At 42.2% G+C, this 24,048-nt stretch overlaps 2 long non-coding RNA genes across 2 annotated transcripts; one reads left to right on the plus strand and one right to left on the minus strand.

Annotated features, from left to right (window-relative positions):
* Positions 1-23: 23 nt before the first annotated feature.
* LOC144314566 (uncharacterized) lies at positions 24-23,967 on the plus strand. The gene is made up of 2 exons (XR_013380457.1): positions 24-627; positions 23,818-23,967. It is a non-coding gene; the product is annotated as an uncharacterized LOC144314566 (long non-coding RNA).
* Positions 9,032-16,182, minus strand: LOC144314562 (uncharacterized). Its single transcript, XR_013380448.1, has 2 exons — positions 10,857-16,182; positions 9,032-10,326 (listed from the first exon to the last, which is right to left on the minus strand). It is a non-coding gene; the product is annotated as an uncharacterized LOC144314562 (long non-coding RNA).
* Positions 23,968-24,048: the final 81 nt, after the last annotated feature.

Consider the following 24,048-nt stretch of genomic DNA (forward strand, 5'->3'; position numbering starts at 1 on the left):
CCCATTGTGAGCTGCAACAGAAGGGTTCTACAGAGGCCCAACAGGAAACCAAGCTAGAAGTGTGGAGAAATAAGCTTAGGTCATGTTATTATAATGTCCTTTGCACTGTGCTCACAAAGAATGATGAATAATATGAAGTTGCTGGAATATGGCTCAAGGGGTAAGCAGGATTTAGGAGGCCATCACTATCCAAACATTTTGAAGACACTCAACCAAGAAGGAGCATCTTCATCTATAGGACCACCCCTAGGTGGACAACTGAATGAGCAAAGACAAATCCAGACAGAGGTTGTTCCCAGTGATCCAAACTGATGGTGGGAGTGGGGGTTCCACTCCTAACTGAGGCTACCCACTCAGCCTTAGACAGACTAACACACCTTCTCCCCATCATGATAGATAGGCTCCCTCCCAGATGAAAGCTCTGCTTGGTGGCCCTGGAGAACCCTCCATCAGAGTGGTGGCTCTTTGGACATGAACAGGTCTTACTGTGTTGGACATCACTTAGGATTCCTGTCTCACTGAGGATTGGAAACACCCTGCCATGAGCACTGAGCCTGCTCTGGGTGCAAATTCCCGCCACAACAACCAGAGGAGGCCAAAGATGAACATCCGAAGAATCCAGATGAGGTGAGAGGCAATATTTCCCATCCTTCAAAAGGTGGAAAATGAGAGCTCTTGGGTCAGGTTAACCAGACAGATTAACCTTTCTGAGCACATTTCCCCACCTGCCTGCCTACCTCAGAGTGATGTCTGGAGGGCCAGGCAAGTACTGCATAGGAAGTGATTTGGGAAGATTATCGTGTGTGGGAGAGAACTTTGAAACTCTAATGCAGGTAAATTCAGGCTATCAATATATTGTCATCTTAACTAGACAGGGTAGGTTTAGGGTAACTGGATAATTTGTTTCCCAAAAAAGAAAAACTCACTTGAGATCATTATCTTAGAGCACAAAAACTATCTGCGCTCACAGTTCGCACATATTTTAGACGTTCTTGGTGCTGTTAACTATGGCTCTGCCAAAGCTGATCTGCTCTTCCCCAGCTTGCCCTCTGAAAGCTATTTTATAACTTCCTCTCCTCTGGGGGCACCAGGGTGGCTCAGTTGATTAACCGTCCAGTTCTTGATTTCAGCTCAGGTCATGAGGCTGAGCCCTGTATGGGGCTCTGCACTAGCATGGAGTCTGCTTGAGATTCTCCCTCTCAATCTATCCCTCCCCATGCTTATGTGCACTCTAAATACATACATACATACATGCATACTTTTTAAAAAGTTCCTCTCCTCTGCTAAACCACTCCCCCTCCTCTTCAGCCACTTTTCCTGAAGATGTGTTTAAGTCTCCTGCCCCTGTTTTCTCCACCCTGGCATTCTTTGTACTTAAAAGTTCATATGTCTTTCCTATACTTTTACAAGGGGTTCAGTAGGAAAAGGGTACATTCATGTAGCTCATCTGCCTATTTAAGTAAATATCACATTGTATTTAAGTGTATTTAATATCACATTGTAAATATCACATTGATGTGCTATACCTCGTTTCTGATTCCATGGTATAAGTTTGATTATTGTGTAAATTTTCACGGACTTTCTGCTGGTGGAAGTGAGAATGATTTCAGGAAATATTGCATAAGCAAGACAGGAGTCACCTGCACTCCCAGGCAAGAGAAGATGGCTCCAGAAAATGCCAGTCTCTGATGATATAGTCAAGAAGGCCTTACCTCTAGGGCCAGGAGGCGGTGCTGCAGGAGTCAGAGCCCATTAACCCTGCCACTCAGCAAGACATCCCCTTCCACTCATTCATGCCTGATTCCTCACTCCATCATCACTGATTCAGACAAGCTTTTTCCCCTGGAACTCCTTTTCCTCATTTACCGGTTGCTTCATTTACTCAATTAACATTTATCAAGCACATCCTATGTGCTATGAATTGCGCTATAGATCATGGATACAAAAATGAATAAGATAGGGGGTGCCTGGCTGGCTAAGTCTGTTAAGTGTCTGCCCTTCAGCTCAGGTCATGATCTCAGGATCCTGAGAGTGAGCCCTACATCAGGCTCCCGGCTCAGTGGGGAGTCTGCTTCTCCCTCTCCCTCTGCTGCTCCCCCTGCCTGTGCTCTCTGGCTGGCTCGTGCGCTCTCTCTCTCTCTCTCTCCCTCTCTCTGTTAAATAAATAAATAAATAAATAAAATTCTTTTTTAAAAAAAGAGTAAGATAGGATATTTGCTACCGTAGAATAAATATTGCAGCCAGAGAGGCAAATCTATCAACCCATAATGTGGTCCTTGTAGGACCACAGTGATTAGAAATTTCTACCTGGCTGAGGAAGTCTTCAAAGAGAAATGTAGTTGAAGACATTGAACCAGGGAGAAGTAAAGTAATAACAAGGCGGAGTGGGTAGAAAAAGCCAAGGACCCCTGAGAGAAGCTATCCATATTAAGTCATATCACCTTAGTGTGAATTACAATGAGTAGTTTAATAGGTAATCTCCAGTAAACAACAGAGTGTCCAGGTTTAGGAAGCAGAGTATCTACGTATCAATAAACATGATGCAAAATAGTGGAACTCCACATTCTTGTATTCAACTTTGGCTAATAATATAGACTAAAGCAAAGGTCACAAATTTCAACAGACCTTGAGAGAGTGAGAAAGCTGTTGTCACAAGTACGTTGAGAATACAAAGACCGACCTTGCTACTTCATCTTACTATAAAGTTATCACAGAAGGTGAAGAACATCTGTAAATCAAACACCTCAAAGACACTCCTGGATACAAATGCTAACCCGTCTGACAAATTCTTTCTCTGCATAGTGTCAAACTGAGTCTAGGCTGATTTGTTTGCAGGAAATTCTGTGACGTTCTGTTTGTAAATTCTAAAATCCTGATTAGCATTTCTTCTGGAACATAACCCCTAATCTCTAGGCAGTGCTTGCTTTGCATAGTTGTTATAGAGAATTGCTTTCCCTTGCTATTTTATTTGTTTAACAAATTGTATTTGTTATAAGATATTTATTGTAGAACATAACAATAGTTTACTCATCTAAATTATAATGTACACATCAGTGCTGTGGTAATTAGATCACTGTCATGACCTCACTGATTTTATTTTGGAAAGCTCATCTGTATATAACTGGCTGGACTTACTTATGCATCAGGAATTATCTAGGAGTGTATCTTGGCTTTCATCATACAGGCTGGTTTGAGAAATAAACTGGGCTCCAATCAGAGTCATTCCTCTGAAAACAATGCAAAGTGAGTTTTGCATCACACAAATACACAAAAAGTTCAGATGAGGAAGGCTACAGGCTAATTTTGCATGCAACTCTGAATGACATTGGCTTCTTCCTAGCTGAGACCTTCTTTTCATACATTATGCAGCTCTGCCTGAGTCTCCTAATAGGGGCTTGCTCAGGCCTTCGCTGCCTGAGGATTAACCTTAGAGCAGGAAGGTGTTGTTTCTAGAGGTCTGCCCTGTGCCATCTCAAACTGCTCGACTAGAACAGAGAAAGTAGAAGTTCTTTGCATCGCAAAGCAACATACCCATTGTAGAACATAACAATAGTATGTTGCTGCTGTATTTCTAATGCCTGTAGTGGCGCCTGGTACATGGAAGGTGTGCAATAAATCTTTGTTAAATGGAATGAACCTGAACAAATAAACTAATTCCAACCTTCATTTTCTGTGGTATGTATCAAACTGTAGAAAATGTCTTGTTTTTTTTTTTTTTTTAAGATTTTATTTATTTATTCATGAGAGATAGAGAGAGAGAGGGAAAGACACAGGAAGAGGGAGAAGCAGGCTCCATGCAGGGAGCCCAATGTGGGACTCTATCCTGGATCTCCAGGATCAGGCCCTGGGCCAAAGGCAAACGTTCAACCACTGAGCCACCCAGGCATCCCTTGGTTTCTTTTTATTCCATGACACACACAACCTCAGTCTACCATGTTGAAGAAAGCATTGTATAATGGAATTACCATCTCACTGGGGGAAGTGGAGACTTATATAATCAAAAAAGTACCATAGTTATAACTGGTCATCTCCCTCATTTTACTGAACCCCAGAGAGAAGACATGCAATTGCCTGTGGCTTTCTTTTTCCCCACTGATAGAACTCCTACTGTGAACCAGACATGAGGCCAAATGCTGGGACTGGCACAGGGGACAAAGTCCCACTCTCACAGAGCTTGATGTCCATGAACACAGAGGTTTTCAAGCACTGGTCCCCAAACCAGGCCAGGTATCCTGAAGCCTTATTAAAAGTGGAGAGTATCTATGAATGCCCAAGCTAGAGGGTGATGGTGCTCAAGATTACAGAAACTAATACTATGTCAATGTCTCCCTCTACAAGGCACTTATTAATTACAGAGGGTAAAATCACTTTACAGTTGAGAAACCTGGCAGGGACCACCTTAACCAATAACCAGTGTTGCCATTTGCCAAAATGGAATTAATCGATTGCAGGGGCCTCCAGATTTGATGCATAAAGAAAGACACATCATCACTGGGTATGACGGATGGCCCAGAGAGCATAACCCGAATCCAGTCATGAGGAATCAGCAGACACACCCAAACCAAGGGACATGTTGCAAAATCACTGACCTGTACTCTTTAAAAATACTAATGTTGTGAAAAGTAAACAAAGCCTCAGGAACTATTCCAGAGTAAGAGAGGCAAATGAGATATGGCAATGGAATGCAAGGTCTTGGATTTACTTTTTCTATAAAGAATATTGTTGGACTATTGGCAAAATCTGAATAAAGTTTTTAAATTAAACAATAACATTGCATTGATGTTAATTTTCTGGTTTTGATTATTATATTGTGTATTATGAGATAAGCCTTAGTGTTTAGGAAACAAATATTTAAGGGTAAGAGGCATCATGTCTCATGCCTGTAACTTTCTCTTAAGTGGTTCAGAAAAAAACTTAAACACACATAAGTGTGTGTGTGTGTGTGTGTGTGTGTTGAGAGAATGCAAACACTTAGTTCATCTAGGTGAGGTTATTCGGGAATTCTTTATATGATTCTTGCATCTTTTCTGTAACTTTTAAATATTGTCATTTTTAAAATTTAAATAGAGATGCCAGGGCTCTCCCCTGAGAAATTTTGATTCAGTAGACTTGGATGAGTCTAGGTATTCTCCTTTTTAATAAGTACCCAGGTAATTCTGATGCAGCTTGCCTTCAGAAAGGGATCCAGGATCAGTGTGCACTGGGATTTGCCTACAATCACACAGCTATTCAGAGGCCAAGCCAAGACCAGACTATCTCTTCCCTTCCTGTCCAGGGTTCCTTCCACCATATTATATACTTTCTTAAAGTAAAATTAGGCACATGTTTAAGATCATTTCAGCTAATAGGCATCAACACACATGCTCTTCCAAGGCTATGTCCTTGAAAATGGCTCCAGCTGTGGAAACAGTGGGCAGTGAGTACATTCCAGAGGTAGAAGATGGCATAAGGAGCTTCTAACTGCCTGGGTCCAACTCACAGGTCCTCACAATTATCTCCTCCAACAGGAGGTCAGAGCTCACCCCTGCAGACAGCTAGGCCTAGCCACTGCAATGAAAAATAGACACTAAATCAGAGGTCATGGTTCCCTCATACATGAGGGTTCCCTCACCATGAAGTCACTGTAGCCTCAAACAACAGTTATTTTCCCAGTAATCTGTGCGTTAAAGTGGCTGTCTACATGTGTGTCCATGTGTGTGTGCACCAGAAATCCTTAGATTCAAAAACAACACTCTGTACTAGGCCTGTGTAAAGAAAGGACGGCCTACCAAGCACCTTCTCTTGGGCCTCAAATTCTCAGGTTCACATTTCACAAGAGAGAAAAGAAAGAAGAAGGAAGAAAGGAAGAAAGGAAGGAAGGAAGGAAGGAAAAAGAAAAGAAAGAAAGAATTGGAATCTTGTCAACCCCAGGAGGACTCTGGCTCCATCTACATAGAATATGATGCAAAAATCATTAGAACCATCAATTCTTAGAATGGAAGGCTCTTTCTGAAAGAACCTGGCCCCAAACCTCACCAATTTTTATAAACAGATAGAGCTGTTCTGGGAATTGATAAATTTCTCAGTCACGGGGTTAAGTAGAAGACGAATGTTCTAATGTCAACCCTGCCCAGTATGATCTCAAATGCAACTTTCCAGAAAGAAATATAAACTAGCCATTGACAAACTAATAGGATATTTTCTTCATCCTAAAAAAAAAAAAAAGAAAAAAGAATATGATTGTTTTTGAATTTGGGTATCCTAACCAGTCCAGGGTGGGTGATTCAAATTCTGTGAAGTCGATTTATGATCAGTGATGACAAGAGAAGAGGACAATGGTTATTTGAAGAAGTAGAAAAACACAAGTGATTTCCCTTGGGAGGAAGGGAACAAGATGACATGATGCAGAGTTGTTATTTCCCCATGATGCCTGCTCATGCACCTTTTAAAGACCAGAGGCGGAAGAAAAGCAGCTTCCTATCGCCTAGTCTACAGGAATGGATAGGCGATATGAGGCACCTGCCATTGGCCTGGGAGGTCAAGAAATGCAGGCTGCTGGTCCAGAAGAGAGGCAGTGCAACCACCAGTATGGTTTCTCTGCCTCATTCCACGTTTCCTCTTATCCAAATAACCTCCAATGCAGGAAAAGAGCAAAGGAACAAGCACATAAACTTGTTTAAATGATTGAGTTATAGGCATACCTGGGTGGCTCAGTCTTTTGGGCTTCTGATTCTCAATTTTGACTCAGGTCATGGTCTCCGGTTCGTGGGATCAAGCTCCTGTGTCAGGCTCTGTGCTCAGCACAGAGTCTACCTGAGATTCTTTCTCCCTCTCTATCCCTCCCTCTCTTCTCCTCCCTTCTCTTTTACACACACTCTCTCTTTCTCAAATAAATAAAACAATAAAATCTTTAAAAAATAAAAACATTGTTTTAAATGACTGAGTTATAACTTTAGTTGAGGAAAACATCAGCTTGTAGTGTGAGCATTACAGAAAGTACAAGGACTAACGTGTTGGCAGGAACCCATGGACAAACACAGCAATTGCCACAGAAGGATGAGTGAAAATACCCCATCACACTGCACCCAGTGAGGACTGGGGACCCTGCACTGACACCTCACCTGACCCTCAGGGCCCTGTAGACATGAGTGTGAAGATGGCCACTCTAAGACACACACCCTAAAGCCCTGTATGAAATCATTGCTATTATTCTTGTTTTCAAAAGGAAAATTCTCTCTCTCGGGTAGGGATCTTTGCCAAATTGCTTAGTTACCAACTGTGTGTTTGCGGTTGTATTTACAAACTCAGTCCTTCCCTTCCCTTCCCTGTTTTAATCACCAGAAACTCTGTTGGTTTACTGCCCAGGCCTGGCTTTGAGATCAGGCTGCCAGAGGCACTCCTGAACAAGAACTGCACCAGGTCTGATCCTCTCTCTCACAGGCCATCGTCTCCTTCTGCGGGCGTGTTAACTTCTCTCCAACTGTGCTCCATCTCCTCACTCCCTCATCTTGCCAACAGACTCGTGCTGAGCACCTACTATTATGTACCAGTCGCTCTGCTATGTACTTGGGGATACCTAGAATAAGATGGAGCAAATTCCTGCTCCTGCTTGACTTATCTTAATTTACCTACTCCTTACAATTATCCCAGAAAGGAGATATTAATGTTTCTATTTCACAGAAGAGCAAATGAAGGCAGAGAGCACTTTAGTAACATGACCAATGTCACACTGCTACCAAGCATTGGGAGGCTAGATTTGATTCAGGAATGCTGATTGCAGAGCTCACACCCCCCACCCACGGTGCTGTAATGAGACCCTCACAGTCCAGTAGTAGAACACGCCCGTGGATCACAGGGGCAGGGCAGTGTGCCAGGTGTCTCATCCTAGAGATGGACTCAGGGAATTACGGGGCACAAGATCCGACTTCACCTGCAATCCTCTGTATGGGAGAAACCGTGTTTCCAGTTTGTGTCACTGGCCTTTGAGCCCTAGAATCCTCATGAGGCATCTTAGATACGCCCCAGGGCTCCAGACCAGCTTATGGGATAAAGCGGTGAGTGAATGAAAAAATGACCTCCACTCTAAATGCTGTATAGACCTCAGCATTCATTTGGCCACTGCTTTTGTGGGTTGCTGCAGCAGGGCCACACACCATCTAGAAGAAATGCCTTAAAGGACACAGCTCCAGACATTCCATTGCCCCCAAGGAGATTTCTGGCCCCCTATTAGATGGCTCATAGGGTCCTAGGAGTCAGAGTCAGGAGCAGCATGAGAGTCTGGTAGGGATGCTCAGGGTGGCAAGGCTCTAAAAAAAAAAAGGATGGAGATCAAATAAAATAAAAATAAAGCAAATTTTTGATTAGCTAAAGGTCAACCCCATCTGTAGTCATCTGAGATTCTTCTAATTTTGTTAGCTTGTCTTGTTTTAATCTCATTTAATCATTTATTTTCAGACTGCCTGCCTGGGGCTATACAACTCTAACTAGAGAGTCAGGAATCACAGAATTTCCAAGTTAGAATATTTGAGATCACTCAATACAACTCACCCATTTTACAGATGATGACACAAAGGCCTGAGGATGTTTGGTGAAAAGTTCAAGGTCACTCTTCTACCAGTATAAAGCAGGAATTAAAATACCTCTGCTATCTTGCAGTCTTAACAGATTTCTATTTCCCAAACACTCAGGAATCTATTACCTAATGTCATGGCTAATTTGCCCAGAGACAGATTCTGAAAATTCTACACTTGGTTTAGTAGTTTTAATCAAAATATCCCATTATCTTCTGTCTTCCTAGTAATGTTTTTTTTATTTATTCTGTGACTCTTTCACCCTTGGATTTTTTTCTTACTGCCTTTTATTCTCATTCTATCATAAAAGAATCCGGTGTATTTCTAAATGTGTCTACTGTCTTTGACAGCATCTATTGCCAACCATGCTATGACTGGATGGTCCCACAGTGCCACCTCTGGACTGCAGCATGTGTCAAGATGGCATGTGGCACCAACTTTTATAGTGATTTGAATAAAGAGGCGAGTTAGCAGGAGAATAATTATGATTACATGTTCTTTATTAACCTTTCTTGTTCATTGCTAAGAATAATGTTGAAACAAAATCGTCTAGGATAGTAAGTTGCTTGCAAACGAAAGCTTGGCATCACCCTTTTGAGGGCTCCTCTCCCAGCATTCATAAATTCACCCAAGTTTCTACCTCAGTGACTTATCATGAATAATACAGCAAAGCAAGTGCAGCCCAACTAAAGAAAGATCGGAAGACATGAAAATGCAAAATCTCCTTTTACCTGGCCCCACTGCTGACAACTCCAAAGGAAGCTGATCTCATCACTGTGGCTCTTTATTAAAAGAGACAGAAAGAACCTCTAGCCAGTGGTCCAGAAAGAGTACCAGAAACCTTCTGATTGGCTTCAAATGACTGTGTATATTTTAAATAAACATTTCAAAGACATATGTGACTCCCAAATATTTTTAAATCAACTGTGGAAGAGGATGGGAAACCATGGAAAGATTTTTAAGAACAAGTAGAACCTGATCATGTGTTTCAGACCTCTGTAGTGACAGGGTGGAGAACAGCCCCCAGTGACAGGGTGGAGAACAGCCCCCAGTGGAGGCTGGCTGGAGGCAGAAGACTGGCAGGAAGGGTAAGAAAGGGCTCCAGGCATGGGGGCAAGCACCTGGCCACACAGGAATGAAGAGCAGGAGTGGAATTGCATGAGATTTGGGGGGCTATGTAGAAATGTTTAGAAACTGACTAGTTATGGGGTGTGGGGGACAGAAAAGAATCTGGCATGATCCCTGGGTTTCCAGCCTTGGCAAGGCATAGGACAGGGTCATCAAATGAAGCTGGATTACAGCAGGAGGAGAAACCATTTTGAAGACAAGGTGATGCAGCATTAGATACTTTGTACTTCAGTTTCCTGTGGGGAAAGATGCTTTGAGACTGTTTGAAATGCATCCAATGCTTGGAGGGTGATCAGGGACATAGTCAGAAAATACCATTAACATTTATTTAGGTACCTGTTAAAGTGATGATGGTAAATAGATCATCTAGGGAGGAAAAGCAGCAGGAGACTAGAGATAAGTGGCAGACAAAAGCCAGTGACACACCAACGTTTGAAGAAGGAGCAGAAGAGGGGGTGACAGAGACAGGAGCAAATGGCCCAGGAGGCTTGGGAAGATCACCAGGGTACAAAGGAAGTCTGTCCTGCAAGACAAGGAATGGAAACTATTCATTGGATTTTGCAAGTGGAAAGTCACAGGTTAGCTCAGCTGGAATACTTCCACGCTCTTGATTCAGATGGAAGAAAAATGGTTCTGGCTTTTCCAATGTCTAAAAGGTAATGAAGAAGAAGCAGTGAGTGTCTTGGTCCATTCGGGCGGCTGTAACAAAATACCAACAAAATATCAACAACAGAAATTTCCCCCCTCTCAGCTCTGGAGGCTGCAAGTCCAAGATCAAGCCTGGGGCAGGTCCAGTGTCTGCAGAAAGCCCACTTCCAGACTGTAGGTGGCCCACTTCTCTCCGTGACCCCACAGGGCAGAAGCAGGAGGGGACTCTGGGGCCTCTTTTATCAGAATGCTAATCCCACTCCTGAGGCTCTGCCTAAGTACCTCCCACGGGCCCCCCCGTCTTAACACCCTCAAAAGGGAGCTTAGGTTTCAACCCATGAATGAGGGGGTGAGGATGGACATGAGCATTCGGACAGCAGCAGGGAGCACACTGGACCAGGCCAAGTAAGGAGAGAGAGGGAGAGTGGTAGCTAGAGATCGTGCCAGGGAGACAGTTTGGGTTCCCTTTCCACAGAGGTGGGAGCGTGTCTGCACCTGAGGGATGCGTGAGAAGCCAGGGAGGATACACACCTGGGCAAGAGGGCGAAGACGGAAGACACAGGCCTCTGAGGAGACAGTGATGTTTGTAGCCTAGGTCCATTTCCTTTTTCTTTGTTCTTTTGAATAAATTTAACATATACAATTTTATTTAACTTATGTATACACAGTGAAGTAAACACTACAACCAACCTAATTAACACATCCAACACCGCACATAGTTACCAAGTGTGTCCATGTGTGGGTGTGCCCATGTGTGTGCATGCACTGGGAGAACACTTAGGGTCCACCGTCTCAGCAATCTTCAAGTACACAGAGTGCTACGTAACGTACAGTCACCACACTGCACCTTACATTTCCAGGAGGTGGTCCTGCTGCAGATCTGAAACTCTGTATCCCTTGACAACATCTCCCACTTAGCCCTCACCCCAGTCTGGGTCACCACCACTCTACTCTCTGCTTCTTTAAGTTTGGTCTTTTCTGATTCCACATGAAAGTAAGATCCTACAGTTCTTGTCTTTCTATGTCTGGCTTATTTCACTTAGCATCATGTCCTCCAGGTCTATCCAGGTTGTCACCAATAGCAAGATCCCCATCTTTTCTCAGACTGAATATCTCCCACCTCTTTACCCATGCATCTGTCAATGGACATTTGGGTCGTTTCCATATCTTGGCTACTGGGAATACCACTGCAGTGAACATTGGGAGGGTAGGTGTCTCTTCGAGATCCTGATCAATTCCTTTGGATAAGCAGCCCCCAAGCAGGATTACTAGATCAGACAGGGGTTCTGTTTTTAATTTTTGAAGAACCTCCATACTATTGCCATAATGGCTGTACCAACTTACATTCCCACCAGCAGTGTGCAAGAGTTCCAATTTTTCCATGCCCTGGTCAACATTTAACTTTTGTTTTTCAAATAATAGCCATCCTGGCAGGAGTGAGACTGTTACTGAACCCAAGTTTGGTTGCCAGTCGCTCGGAAGGCCAATACTCAGGAGATGAGTTTCTACTGGAAAGGAATATGAGCTTTATTTGGGAGGCTGGGCATCTGGAGAGAAAGCGGACTCCTGTCCAAAAGCCAACTCCAAGGTTTCTGCCTGGCCCAGGAATTCTTAAAGGGGCTTAATGGGTTAAGGGAGTGCAGTGGTCTGTGACATTTCTTGACGAACATGTAGACTGATGATGCCAACTACAGAGTTATCTTGGTGCTTGGAGGTTGTACAAGAAGTCCTAGTTCCTTGGTGCTCAGGGGAGTGGGGAGTTGTGCAAGGAGGTCTAGTTCCTTGGTACGGGAGATTATGCAAGAGTCCTCTGTTTTTCCTGCAAAGGAGGGCAAGGTCTAGAGATGCACAAAGGGAGGTCAATAGAGTCATTTGTTGTGACCTTAAAAAAGAAAAACATTTTTGCTAACAGATTGCTGGTGATCAGAAAGCTGTGACGGCTTCCAATAGACTTGCTGACCTCTGTGGCCTGGGGACATTCTGGTCCTTCATTCCCCAAATCTCAAAGAAAGTAAATTAGTTCTGTTACAGATCAAGGCATTGTCAGCAACCAAGGAGTGTGTTACCTTGAACAGGTTAACCCTTCAGATGGGCTGGAATGCTATTACCACGTGATATCTCATTGGGGCTTTGATCGGCATTTCCTGATGATTACTGATGTTGAGCAAATTTCCATGTGCCTGTTGACCATCATCTGCCTTCTTTGGCAGAATAGGTCAGTTTTCGATGGGAATTGGGGAGTTTTAGTACCATGTAGAGCTTTAGTGTAAAGCCATCTAACTTCTTTAATTGGTGGACAAGGCTGAGGCACAGTAAGGATCTAGGCTGTCTAAAAGGACTAAGATACTCACTATTTCTTCAGTGAGAGGTCTTTTTCTTCCAGGACAGAACTACTGTTCCAGCTCTGGTTCTCATGCTCCTGAAAATAAGCATCTGATTTGCTGATGGCGGGTTCCATGGGGCTGCAGTTGGCTAGAAACCATATACCTCTGTATCCAAAGTTGAGTTATCACTCCCCAGAGAACATGGTCAGTGGTGCCTGCCAGGGGCCAGCCCCACAAATAGCATGGTTTCATTTCTTTGTCATTGACCTGGAAGAAGGATTGAAGGATACACCCATGTAGTTTGGTGTATGCTGTCAAGCGAGGCAGGGGAGCTAACATCTTGGAAGAGAGATGCAGAATTCAGTCACTTGGATGAGTTAGATGAATGCTTCAAAGGGAAAAAGAAAAAGATAAAGTTCATGGGGAATTATGTTTAAAAAAAAAATAGCACCATCTTTGCACCAAGGAAAAGGACTCAACAGGTATAGCTCTGCACAAAGAAATGCAACTATGAAAAATTGATTGCTTTCAAAGGCCAGAGAATCTTGTTTCTATTGCCATCTGTTTTGGTCTCATAATTCCTACAGCATTAGACCTAACTTAGATCTTTGTTTTTTTAAAAAACTGAGCTAACAAGAGTCAGGAAAGAGGAAAATAATGAAAGGACATGGAAACTATACCCTACCTAGGAAAGATAAAGAATGGAAGGACAAAAAGGGTTGAAAGCTATTATAACTATCCCACAAATTTTTAAGAAAAATGTCTGACGTAAATATATCAATAAATGAATGTAATGTCTTAAAATACTCTTTTACAGTGTTCAAAGAGCAAGTATTAAGGATACTGACTTGTTCTCCACTTTTGGGGGGTTTGTTTTGTTTTTTGTTTTTTTTTTCCCCCTTTAATAACATCATATTTTTGCAAAGTTGGTTTTGATAGTTGATGTGATCAAAACCAAGTACTGCATCAAAATCAAGGTGGAACAGATACAAAGGGTGGCAGTGTCCAATCCGATGTTGAGGTTGAAGAAGCTGTGCAAACAGGGGCATTTATTTCTCTATACATGACTGTAGTTAAGAATGAAATTAAATATGGTTTCTTTCCATTTATGTGTACTCTTTTTTTCAAATGGTTCCTAAATTGTTAGGGTGCACATACTTATAAGTACTTTGGACCTAGCTAGTTAATAAACAGAAGTATTGTGAATTTCTTCCGGCCTAGGAGTACCATGAAAGCTGTGACTACAACACTAAGCATGCATTAGCTGACATCATGGGCAATCTCTGCTGGACACCCGCCCTGGTTTACCCTCAGGAGTACCCAGGCTGACCCTGCCTCTGATTCTTTTTTTTTTTGGGGGGGGGTATATTATTTTATTGGAGTTCGATTTGCCAACAAATAGCATAACACCCAGAGCTCATCCTGTCAAGTGCCCCCCCTCAGTGCCCATCACCCAGTCACCACAACCCCCCGCCTACCTCCCCTTCTACTACCCCTTGTTCATTTCCCAGAGTTAGGAGTCTCTCATGTTCTGTCATCCTCACTGATACTTCCCACTCATTTTCTCTCCTTTCCCCTTTATTCCCTTTCACTGTTTTTTATACTTTTGAAAGGAATTGATGAGGCCAGCAGCCAGGTGGAGCTCAAATGATCTACAAAGCAGAGTCTGCTGCCTGCAAAGTATTATCAAAATCTAAAACAAACTATGAGATGTTGTAGAACCTCCCTTCCTGAAAGCTGTTAAAAATAAAGGCACTTGTTTTACTGCTGGTGTAAATTCACATCTGGAGAGCAATTTGGAAATATGTTTCCAAAGGCTTAAAAATATTCATATTCTTGACCCAAGCATTCCATTTGCAGGACTTTATGCAAAGCCCCAATTCTGATTTCCACTCCTTTGTTAACACTCTGTGACATTGGATATCTCTGAGCCTAATGGATCTTTCAGATCCATTAAGTGGGCAAATAGTACCAAATCACAAATTGTATTCAGAAATAATCAAAATAATATAGGTCCTATGTTTAGCATAATAACTAAAATATAGTGCTTAATAGACAATAGTTGTTTGTAAGTCTAATCTTGAAGGTGTCTGGTATATTACATACATACCATAATAACTATTTGACTGCTATAGTAAAAGATTCAAAAAGTGAAAAGTTCACGATATATTTGTCTGTGCTTTCTGATACAATCCCAGCATATCTTGGGATACATAAATTTGGAAATCTATCTGAAAGCCATACAACAAAATTTCTTCATAGGTTGCTTATGGGTGGTACTAAGTAACAAGCGAAATTTTCCCCTTTATGTTTTTCTGTATTTTCTCATTTATCTACAATTAACACGTTACTTTTTAAAAGATGTATTTATTTATATTAGAGAGAGAGTGCATGGTGGGAAGGGGAAGGGCAGAGGGAGAAAGTGAGGGAAACAGCTCCCTGCTGAGCTCAGAGCCTGACTTGGAGCTCATGGGACTCAATCCCAGAACCCCAAAATCATAACCTGAGCGGAAACCAAGAGTTGGATGCTTAACCAACTGAGCCACCCACGTGCCCTCACATATTATTTTTCTAACAAAACTTAAAAAGGAAATGTTCTATTTAAAATTTTTATTTAGAAGGGTGCCTGAGTGGCTCAGCTGGGTAAGTATCTGACTTTGGCTTGGGTCATGATCTTGGGGTCCTAGGATTGAGCCCCACGTTGGTCTCCTTGCTTACCAAGGAGTCTGCCCTCCTCCTCCTCCTTGTGCGTTCTCTCTCTCTGTCAAGTAAATAAATAAAATCTTTTTAAAAAATAATAAAATAAAATAAATTTTTTGTTTAGAGAATCAGCTGGCCTTTGTGGTACTATTAAGCTACATAATTCTGTTTAAAAATTCCCTAAACAGTATTCAAAATAATCTCTAGGAAGAGGTTCAAGTTACCTTCGGAAATAATTTCTGGAAGAGTGTGCAAGTTTATAAAGCTTGCAAATGAGCTCTATCAGATGCTAGCAACTGATGACAATGGTTTACACATGTGTCACAAGCTGCACTTCCCAGAAACTTAACTTTTGGAGGGCAAAGGAGGTTACAGATGCCTGTAAAATCCTCATGAAAGTTCTGGACTGTTTTTCCAAGAAAATGCACATTTCCTATCTACAGTTGGAATGTGGGGTCCTGCTTCAGAGGACTCAAGGACTCCCTGCCACTCAGCCCACCAGTAGCTATTAGGGAAACACCAATGTGATATGCTCCCTTCAACCTAAGAATAAAGTGGAAAACCACTTCTTTCCTATTTCCGAGAGTAAGACAGGAGCTTAGCATAAAGAAGTAGCTAATGACCAGCTCATTTCTTCCTTTTCATTTGCCCCAAAAGAACATAAGAGAGACAGAGATGAGAAAAATGGGCTGGACCTTATAGGTGACCTGTCGTGTTAAAGATGCTAATTAAGCTGAGTGAAGTAAGTCAGTCGGAGAAGGACAAACATTATATGTTCTCATTCATTTGGGGAATATAAATAATAGTGAAAGGGAATATAAGGGAAGGGAGAAGAAATGTGTGGGAAATATCAGAAAGGGAGACAGAACGTAAAGACTGCTAACTCTGGGAAACGAACTAGGGGTGGTGGAAGGGGAGGAGGGCGGGGGGTGGGAGTGAATGGGTGACGGCACTGGGGGTTATTCTGTATGTTAGTAAATTGAACACCAATAAAAAATAAATTAAAAAAAAAATAAAGATGCTAATTAAGATTAGTTTGAATAATCTAGGAATAGGGAATAAATCTCCTATAGTTAAGTTGGAGGGCAGGAGTCCCTGGTACTTGTAGGTCCCAGTAGATCAATAGACTATAAATATAGGTATAGTATACATGAGATAGACTCTAGATCTATAGACTAAGACCAACGGAATTTTGCTCTGACATCAAATGTTAAACCAGTTTTGGATTTGGTTGTTCTAGATAATTACTGTTTTTTTCATGAGAGTCTCATAAAAGCTAATAGAGTTAGGGGTTTATCTCTTTTAAAAGCTTACTCCACAAGATTATCTACTCTACTCTTTAATGCTTGGGTTCATTAAATATAGTTTTCATTTTATGTGTGGTTTGGGAAATTCACAGGTATGTGAATTTGGAACAGGCATGTATCTTGCAGCTCAGAATGCAAGAAGGGGGCCCAGAGGGCTACTGCCCACCCTCATGGCAAAGTTCCAACACTGTAGAGGGAAACCACCTGCTGTAGGGACACAGGCGACAGACATCTGGAAACCACAAATTCAGAGCTAAGGGCTGGCCATGTCCCACACTGATTTAGACACTCATCTTTAGGAGGCTTTACTATAAAGCTTGCATGTTTGCGACTATGTTGGTGTACCCCTCTCTGCTCTATCAGAGGATAGCTGGGTGCTATGTTTGTGCTTCCAGCCTTGAGGGAGCTGGGGGGCAGCCAACAGGGGAGTCCTCTGAATATTTCTGGGGAAGAGAGAGAGGAGAATCACTTCTGGAAAACACACAAAAATTACCACGCACAGCTTAGTTACCAAAGAAACAGTGAAAACAAGATCAAGGCCAGGAGAAAGACAGGGAGTCAGTGACCTGCTATATCAGCTCTAAATCTTCCCTAAGGCACCTGCCTCATCAGCACTATGACCTGAAGTCATGACCTCCCTGACACATCCTCACACATGTCAATGCAGGACCGGCCTCCCATGGGTCGAGGGAGTTGATTGAAGGTCACTGGAGGTTGCCTAGAGTGGTATGACTGAGGCATGGTCAGGACTATGACCCCAAGTGGGCCAGAGGTTTCAGGGATATTCAGAGGAAGCACAGAGCCTGAGGGCACAGGTGGGCTAAGCCATGGACATACAGAGCACCCATCAGTTCTTCTCAGGATCAGAACTCACATAGCATAGGGCTGCACACAGGCTGGTGAGGACCATGCATCGTCAGAAAATAATTCTTTTTATATGTTTATCATAAGAGCTATAATAATAGCTGCAGCATATTACCTTCAGAGGGCACTTGACAGATTGTATGGGTGATTATAAATCAATGAGGACTCAAGATGAAAATGGCTGGGCAGACAGTCTAGTCTGCCAGACAAAGAGGAATAAATCATCAAACAAGGATGATCTGGAACTGGAATTAAATGTGCAAAGAGTCTCCAAGACTCCAATAGAAGTAAGACTCCTCATAACAAAGTCTGAAAGATGGGAATGGAAGCCTGGAGGCTCCTGGAAGGCATCACCCAATGCTCTTACAACACTAACAGTTTGTGTGTTTTGGGTGCTTACTCTGTGCCCCTGACATTGATAATCTAATGCTCCCCACAATAAGCAAGTTCTCTTGGGATTCCCATTTTATTTTTTTATTTTTTTATTTTTTATTGGTGTTCAATTTACTAACATACAGAATAACCCCCAGTGCCCGTCACCCATTCACTCCCACCCCCCGCCCTCCTCCCCTTCTACCACCCCTAGTTCGTTTCCCAGAGTTAGCAGTCTTTACATTCTGTCTCCCTTTCTGATATTTCCCACACATTTCTTCCCCCTTCCCTTATATTCCCTTTCACTATTATTTATATTCCCCAAATGAATGAGAACATATAATGTTTGTCCTTCTCCGACTGGATTCCCATTTTATAGATAAGGAAGCTGATCCTCAGGGAGTAGTATGTGGTGATTTCCCTAATAAGAAGTTAAACCGAAGTTTGAACCCAAGTAACTTGACTCTAGAGCTTGATGCTTTTTTCCTCCCAGCTTTATTGAGCAAATCACTTCTATATATTTAAGGTATGCAACTTGATTTAATATAAATACATTTTGTGCAATGTTTACCACAATCAAGTTAACACACACATCATCTCACATAGTTACCATTTTATGTGTGCAAGAATACTTAAAACCCACTCTCTTGGGCAGCCCTGGTGGCTCAGCGGTTTAGAGTCACCTTCAGCCTAGGGCGTGATCCTGGAGACCCTGGATCGAGTCCCACATCGGGCTCCCTGCATGGAGCCTGCTTCTCCCTCTGCCTGTGTCTCTGCCTCTCTCTGTCTCTGTCTCTGTCTCTGTGTCTCTCATGAATAAATAAATAAAATCTTAAAAAAAATAAAGAAAAAAGTAAACATCTTTAAAAAAAAAAACCCCACTCTCTTAACTATCGAGTGAATAGTACAGTATTACTAACTGTAGTCACCATGCTGTCTCTTAGAACCCCAGAATTCATATATCTTGTACCTAAAAGTTTGATGGTTTTTTTTTTTTTTAAGTTCGATGTTTTTAAAAACTCTATGTCCTCTCTCAAAGATCCTTCCCACTACCTCCTCTTCATTTCAATCACTTGAAAAGTGAGCCTGGGGACTGTTGGCCCTGAAGAAGCGATTTTTGGTGTCAATGGTGAAATCTGGCACAGGTCCCACCCTCTCCTCCAGCTCTCTCTGAATCCTGACACTTGGTTCATCAACCTTTAGGAAGCCCCTCCACTTTTGCTTGAAGAAAAGATAAGACACACATTATGATAGGTAGAAAAGAAGGGATTAGATAAACCAAGTTCATGTTTGGTTTTTAAAAAGAAGAGCAGCCTGAATGGTGCATTATGGAGATAAAATGATACTGAATGCATGGAAACCAAATGGCCTTAAACTTGACTATAGCCCAGCACTTTCTAACGGTACAATATTGACTATGCCAGTGGTTTTCTCTGTCATAAGGACTAGCCAATAAGCTAAAGAAAGACCTCTGGGCAATTCGCTTCAGCTGCCTGAACAATAGTAACTGAACAATCACCTCACCATTTTGTGGCTCTGTTCCTGATCTTTTCTGAAAGAGATCAGAACCAACCACTTATTAGCCTGATCAGTGGTTCATACTCATACACCCTATGGCCAACTCTGTCGGAATTTTGCTTCCCTCTGAAGATAGTTTGTTCTAATTGGCCCACTCCAAAGAATTCAGGCTGCCACAGAGGAGGCTGCAAGAGCCATGGTAAACTTCTCTGATGAACGGGAATGGATGACAACAATTAAAATAACAAAATCCTTTTGTGATTAGCTCAAAAAGAAGGAAGTGAGGCAAAACCTCTCAGGGCAGACATAGAGAAAATAGGGCTGCAGAAGAGGCAAAGAAACGAAACTTCACAAAGACATTGATCTGTGGTACCAGGCCTGCACATTTGTTGTAACTGCCTCAGGGAGACACAGAAAAGATGTTTGAAGAAAGCATTGGTGGGTCATGTTTGTATAGTATTTATTGCTGATCCAGCCAAGTATCAGCAGAGACAAAATCCAAAATACCTGCCATGGCTTCAGTACAACCCTGGCTTATGGGCAGCAGATGAGACCCATCATCTCCAGAAAAAAAAATGTCATCCATTCATGGACCAAACATCACATCCAGCTCAATAGGAGTCACCCTACCTGGGGTTCTGGGAGCTTGAATGAGGGTGGTGGTTACACATCTCACTCCATACAACTTCTGCTGTGCCACACGCTCATTCTCTGAAGAGCATTCCCTCAAAATGTGCAGTCTCCCACAGGCTACAGGCCCGTCATCTTTTAAACAAGTATGAAGCTGTTTAAAGAGCCCTGTGCTGGGAGCCATCATCTCTAATCTTATCATAGCCCCTGGACTTTCATTCATTACTTTGCTATCATGAGCCAAAGACCCAATTGGAAATGTAGGTTTCCCAACCAATATATCTAAAACAGAATACTCTTCTCTCAAAAAGACAGAACTTCCTATTTATTATGGAACTGCTTTCATGTTTTAAATAGGTCCATATTACTTGGCATGCACTTAGAATTTTGTGTTCCTCTAAAAATGCAACTTTCCAATAAATAAATAAATAAATAAATAAGAAACTTTCCATGGTATATCCGGTGCAGGGATAAATCTTCTCTACAGGGAAATTCAGCGATGAAATATGCAGCATACTGAACATTCAGATGTGCCAGGTGCATAACGCTTGTTGTGCAAATTGCCCAGTGCATCCATTTCTCTCTTTACAAAATAAATTTGTTATCACCTTACCAGCCTCATTGCTATTCCCTTTTTTTTTTTAATATTTGTTTATTTATTTGAGAGAGAAAGAGAGAGAGAGAGAGCACATGCAGAGAGAGGGGTAGAGGAGAGAATTCCAAGCAGATGCCATGCTGAGTGCAGGGCCTGACATGGGTCTTAATCTCACAACCCCAAGGTCATGACCTGAGCTGAAATCAAGAGTCAGATGTTCAATTGACTGAGCCACCTAGGCACCCCCTCGTTGTTGTTTCTATTCTTAGACAAAAAAGGCTGATGCTGTTTTGTAGAAAGTAAATTGTGATGAACATCCCAGAAATAAGTAGCAAAAAAGATATTGCCATGGCTGATGCAGCCATACCTTGCTTGTCTTAACATCAGAATCGTGGACACGCTCAAGGAAAATGACAAAGCATGGCCCATGAACATGTCTTTGGACTCCAGCCCCCATAAAAGGATACAGCCTACAGCTGCCACATTTTAAAAGTGGCAATTTCACATATCGATTTGCTTGAGGAAATCCCATGGATGGGATCAAAGAAATATAACTAGATGGGGCAGCGTCAGCATCCTGCCATATGGTTATCAGGTAAACGCCGTGGGCACAGATGTGGGACATTATGGCTGTCACATAATTCCTTCTCAGTGCCTGCCATTGGCTGCCTGTGTCTGGCTGTATTTCAATTAACTCTCATTTCTTTATTGACCCTTAAAGCACCTACTTACCCCATCTCCTTTGCAAATCTCTTCTACACTGCTTTTGACTTGCTCTTGCCATTCAGAGTATGGAAATACGATCCTTCCTGCTCCTTCATGTGAACAGGAAGTCAGACAATGTCTCCCCCAGACTCCTCCCACACTTTCCTTGGGACCCTCTTCACATATGCCCTGTGCCAATGGATTGATGGCACGAAAATGGTCAGACTCACAGCTGAAAACTCTGTCTCTGAAATATATCATAAAAAGCAGTCGTTAGGCTTGATTCCAAATCAACTTTTTATAGAAAATAGTGAGAGTTATTCTCTTCTTCTTTAAAAGAGTATGAACAATAACCAAACCCTAGCCAAGGCCTTGAACATAGAGCTAAGAAATCTTTGTGTGCACAGCATATGCCAGTTTGAGGTAAAGCACAGTTTAGCAGCTCTGTCAGGTATGGTCAAGTTGTGATTTGACCAGTAGGTTCCCACTCACACTCACATGAGGTTGGGGAAGTCCTTCACAGGATTTGGGGGCTCGCGACCCTCAGAAAACATACTTGGGTTACCGGGAATCACGAGTCAAGTATTTTTGTCCAAAATACTTTTGACCCACTTATAAACTGCAACAAAGCCCCTAATTTCTTTTTCAAAAACAAAAAGTAAGGAAGCCTGGTGGCTCAGTCAGTTAGGCATTTACTTTCCACTCAGGTCATGATCTTGGGGCCCTGGAATCAAGCCTCTGCGCTGGGTTCCCTGCTCAGTGGGGAGTCTGCTTCTCCCTCTCCCTCTGCCTGCCACTCTCCCTGCTCCTTCTCTCTCTTGCTCACTGTCTCTCTCTCTCAAATAAAAACAAAATCTTTAAAAACAAAAACACACCAAAAAAACACAAAAAATAAAAACTCTATGTTGTATGATTTTTCACACTTATCAAACCCCTCAGGCACCAGCCAACCAACTTTTGAGTCAACCTGGTGCCTCCAGATTACTAATGCCAACATTTGATTATTCATGTAAAAAATATTTTTAGAATACCATGTAGTTGTTAGGGTGCCTGAAAATGCATGACAGCCCTGACTCCTTCCCCATAGTCCAGAAATAAGAAAACTCTAACCAATTAGACAAACTTTACTCCTAAACAGAGTGTCTGTCTCAAGGCCTGGCATCCTTCAAAGCCTCCTAAGAAATCCCTGTCATCTCTCTCCAAGAGCAGGGCCTATGGATCCGTGACTTATATGTTCTTCCCATCCTCCTAAAGTCCCCACTCAGGGTCAATGTGTTCAAGGACAGGTGAGCTCGGGTGGAGCTGGGTGGCTCTCATCTCCACTTCTAGTGTCTCCCTCTTCCTCCTCTCTCTCCCCTTTTTCCCCTTCTCAGAGAACTTCCCAGCCTAGCTCTTCACCTCTGTACATTTGGAACCTCTTTAAATCTGGTTGTGTGAGCTACACTGTGTCAAAGAAATAGGAAGATCTCACTCTCATTGAGCATTTAGTATCTGTACATAGTACCTTTTTTCCCCCCATAGTACATTTTCTCGTAACTCACAGCTAATCAGAGTGGTGTGTACCAGTATTCTCATTTTATAGCTGAGAAAACTGAGACTTTGAATGGATGTGAAACTCTTCTAAGATCATAGTCTACACTACCGTTGGCATCTTATCCAGGCTTGTATGATCTCAAAGCCCATCCTTCCACTACAGCCCAGAATAGTGCATCTCTAATAAATACATTAGAAATTGTCAATATTTAATAGCTACCCAGAAATACAATTCAATTTCTTTTTCTCTGGATCTATGGAATTAAGGCAGTAAGGGAAGTATTTGGTTTAAGTCGGAAAGAATAGAGAGTTGGTTTGGGGGGATTTTTTTTTTTCCCCAAGGCTCCTTAAGAGGGTAGCATGCCAATTTTCAGGGCCAACCTAAGAAAGAAACATTTAAATCCTAATTTCATCTTAAAAGAATTAAGTGTTTCATTGAGGTCAAAAATAGAGCTTAACACATGAAGTCCAAAGTTTAGCTGTGCTGAATTTTAGGCAGGAATAATACATCTAAGAAGAAGTTAAGTAATAGTATGAATAATGGAAGGAAACATTTTGTAAGTTTAAAATATAAAGTAAAATTTGGCAACATAAAGTCCCCACTTAATACTTATTATGCCAGCAGGGCCTTAGCTACATCTGCTTCCATGCATACTTCAGTTTCTAGAATTGCCAACGTTCTCTAATACCAACACGTAAGGGAAAGGAAAGGAAACTTGCTTTCTCATATTGCCTTCTTTGTTTGAAGGAAATGAAAGGAGGGTTAACCTAGGTGAACATCTCAAAGATTCTTATTACATATGTGGAAAATGGAGCAAAATTGTCAAAAAGTTGATTTATGTAAAACTGGGCGGTCCACAGGCAGGAGTAACTGTAGATTTATTCTTAGTAGTTAAAGTCATTGCTTATCTTTTTTAAACACATTTTTCATCTTTGGCTTTCAGCACGGGTGCCAAGTTCCAGGAGAGGAGGCTTGAAGATCCGTTAGTGAGCGCAAAGGGCTTCTGTGTTGTCTGAGAGTGGTAGTCTCCCAGCCTCCGCCCCGTAACCCCCAAGGCCTTCAACAGACACAGAAAATACATAAATTCCATTTCCGTATGTGGCTTGGAATGCTTACTGTCCTCACGCTACTGTGTCTGCCCTAAGTGTCTGCGCACTGGGAAAGTGATCGCTTA

This window comes from Canis aureus, chromosome 1 (assembly GCF_053574225.1).
Source record: "Canis aureus isolate CA01 chromosome 1, VMU_Caureus_v.1.0, whole genome shotgun sequence".
Lineage (NCBI taxonomy): Eukaryota > Metazoa > Chordata > Mammalia > Carnivora > Canidae > Canis > Canis aureus.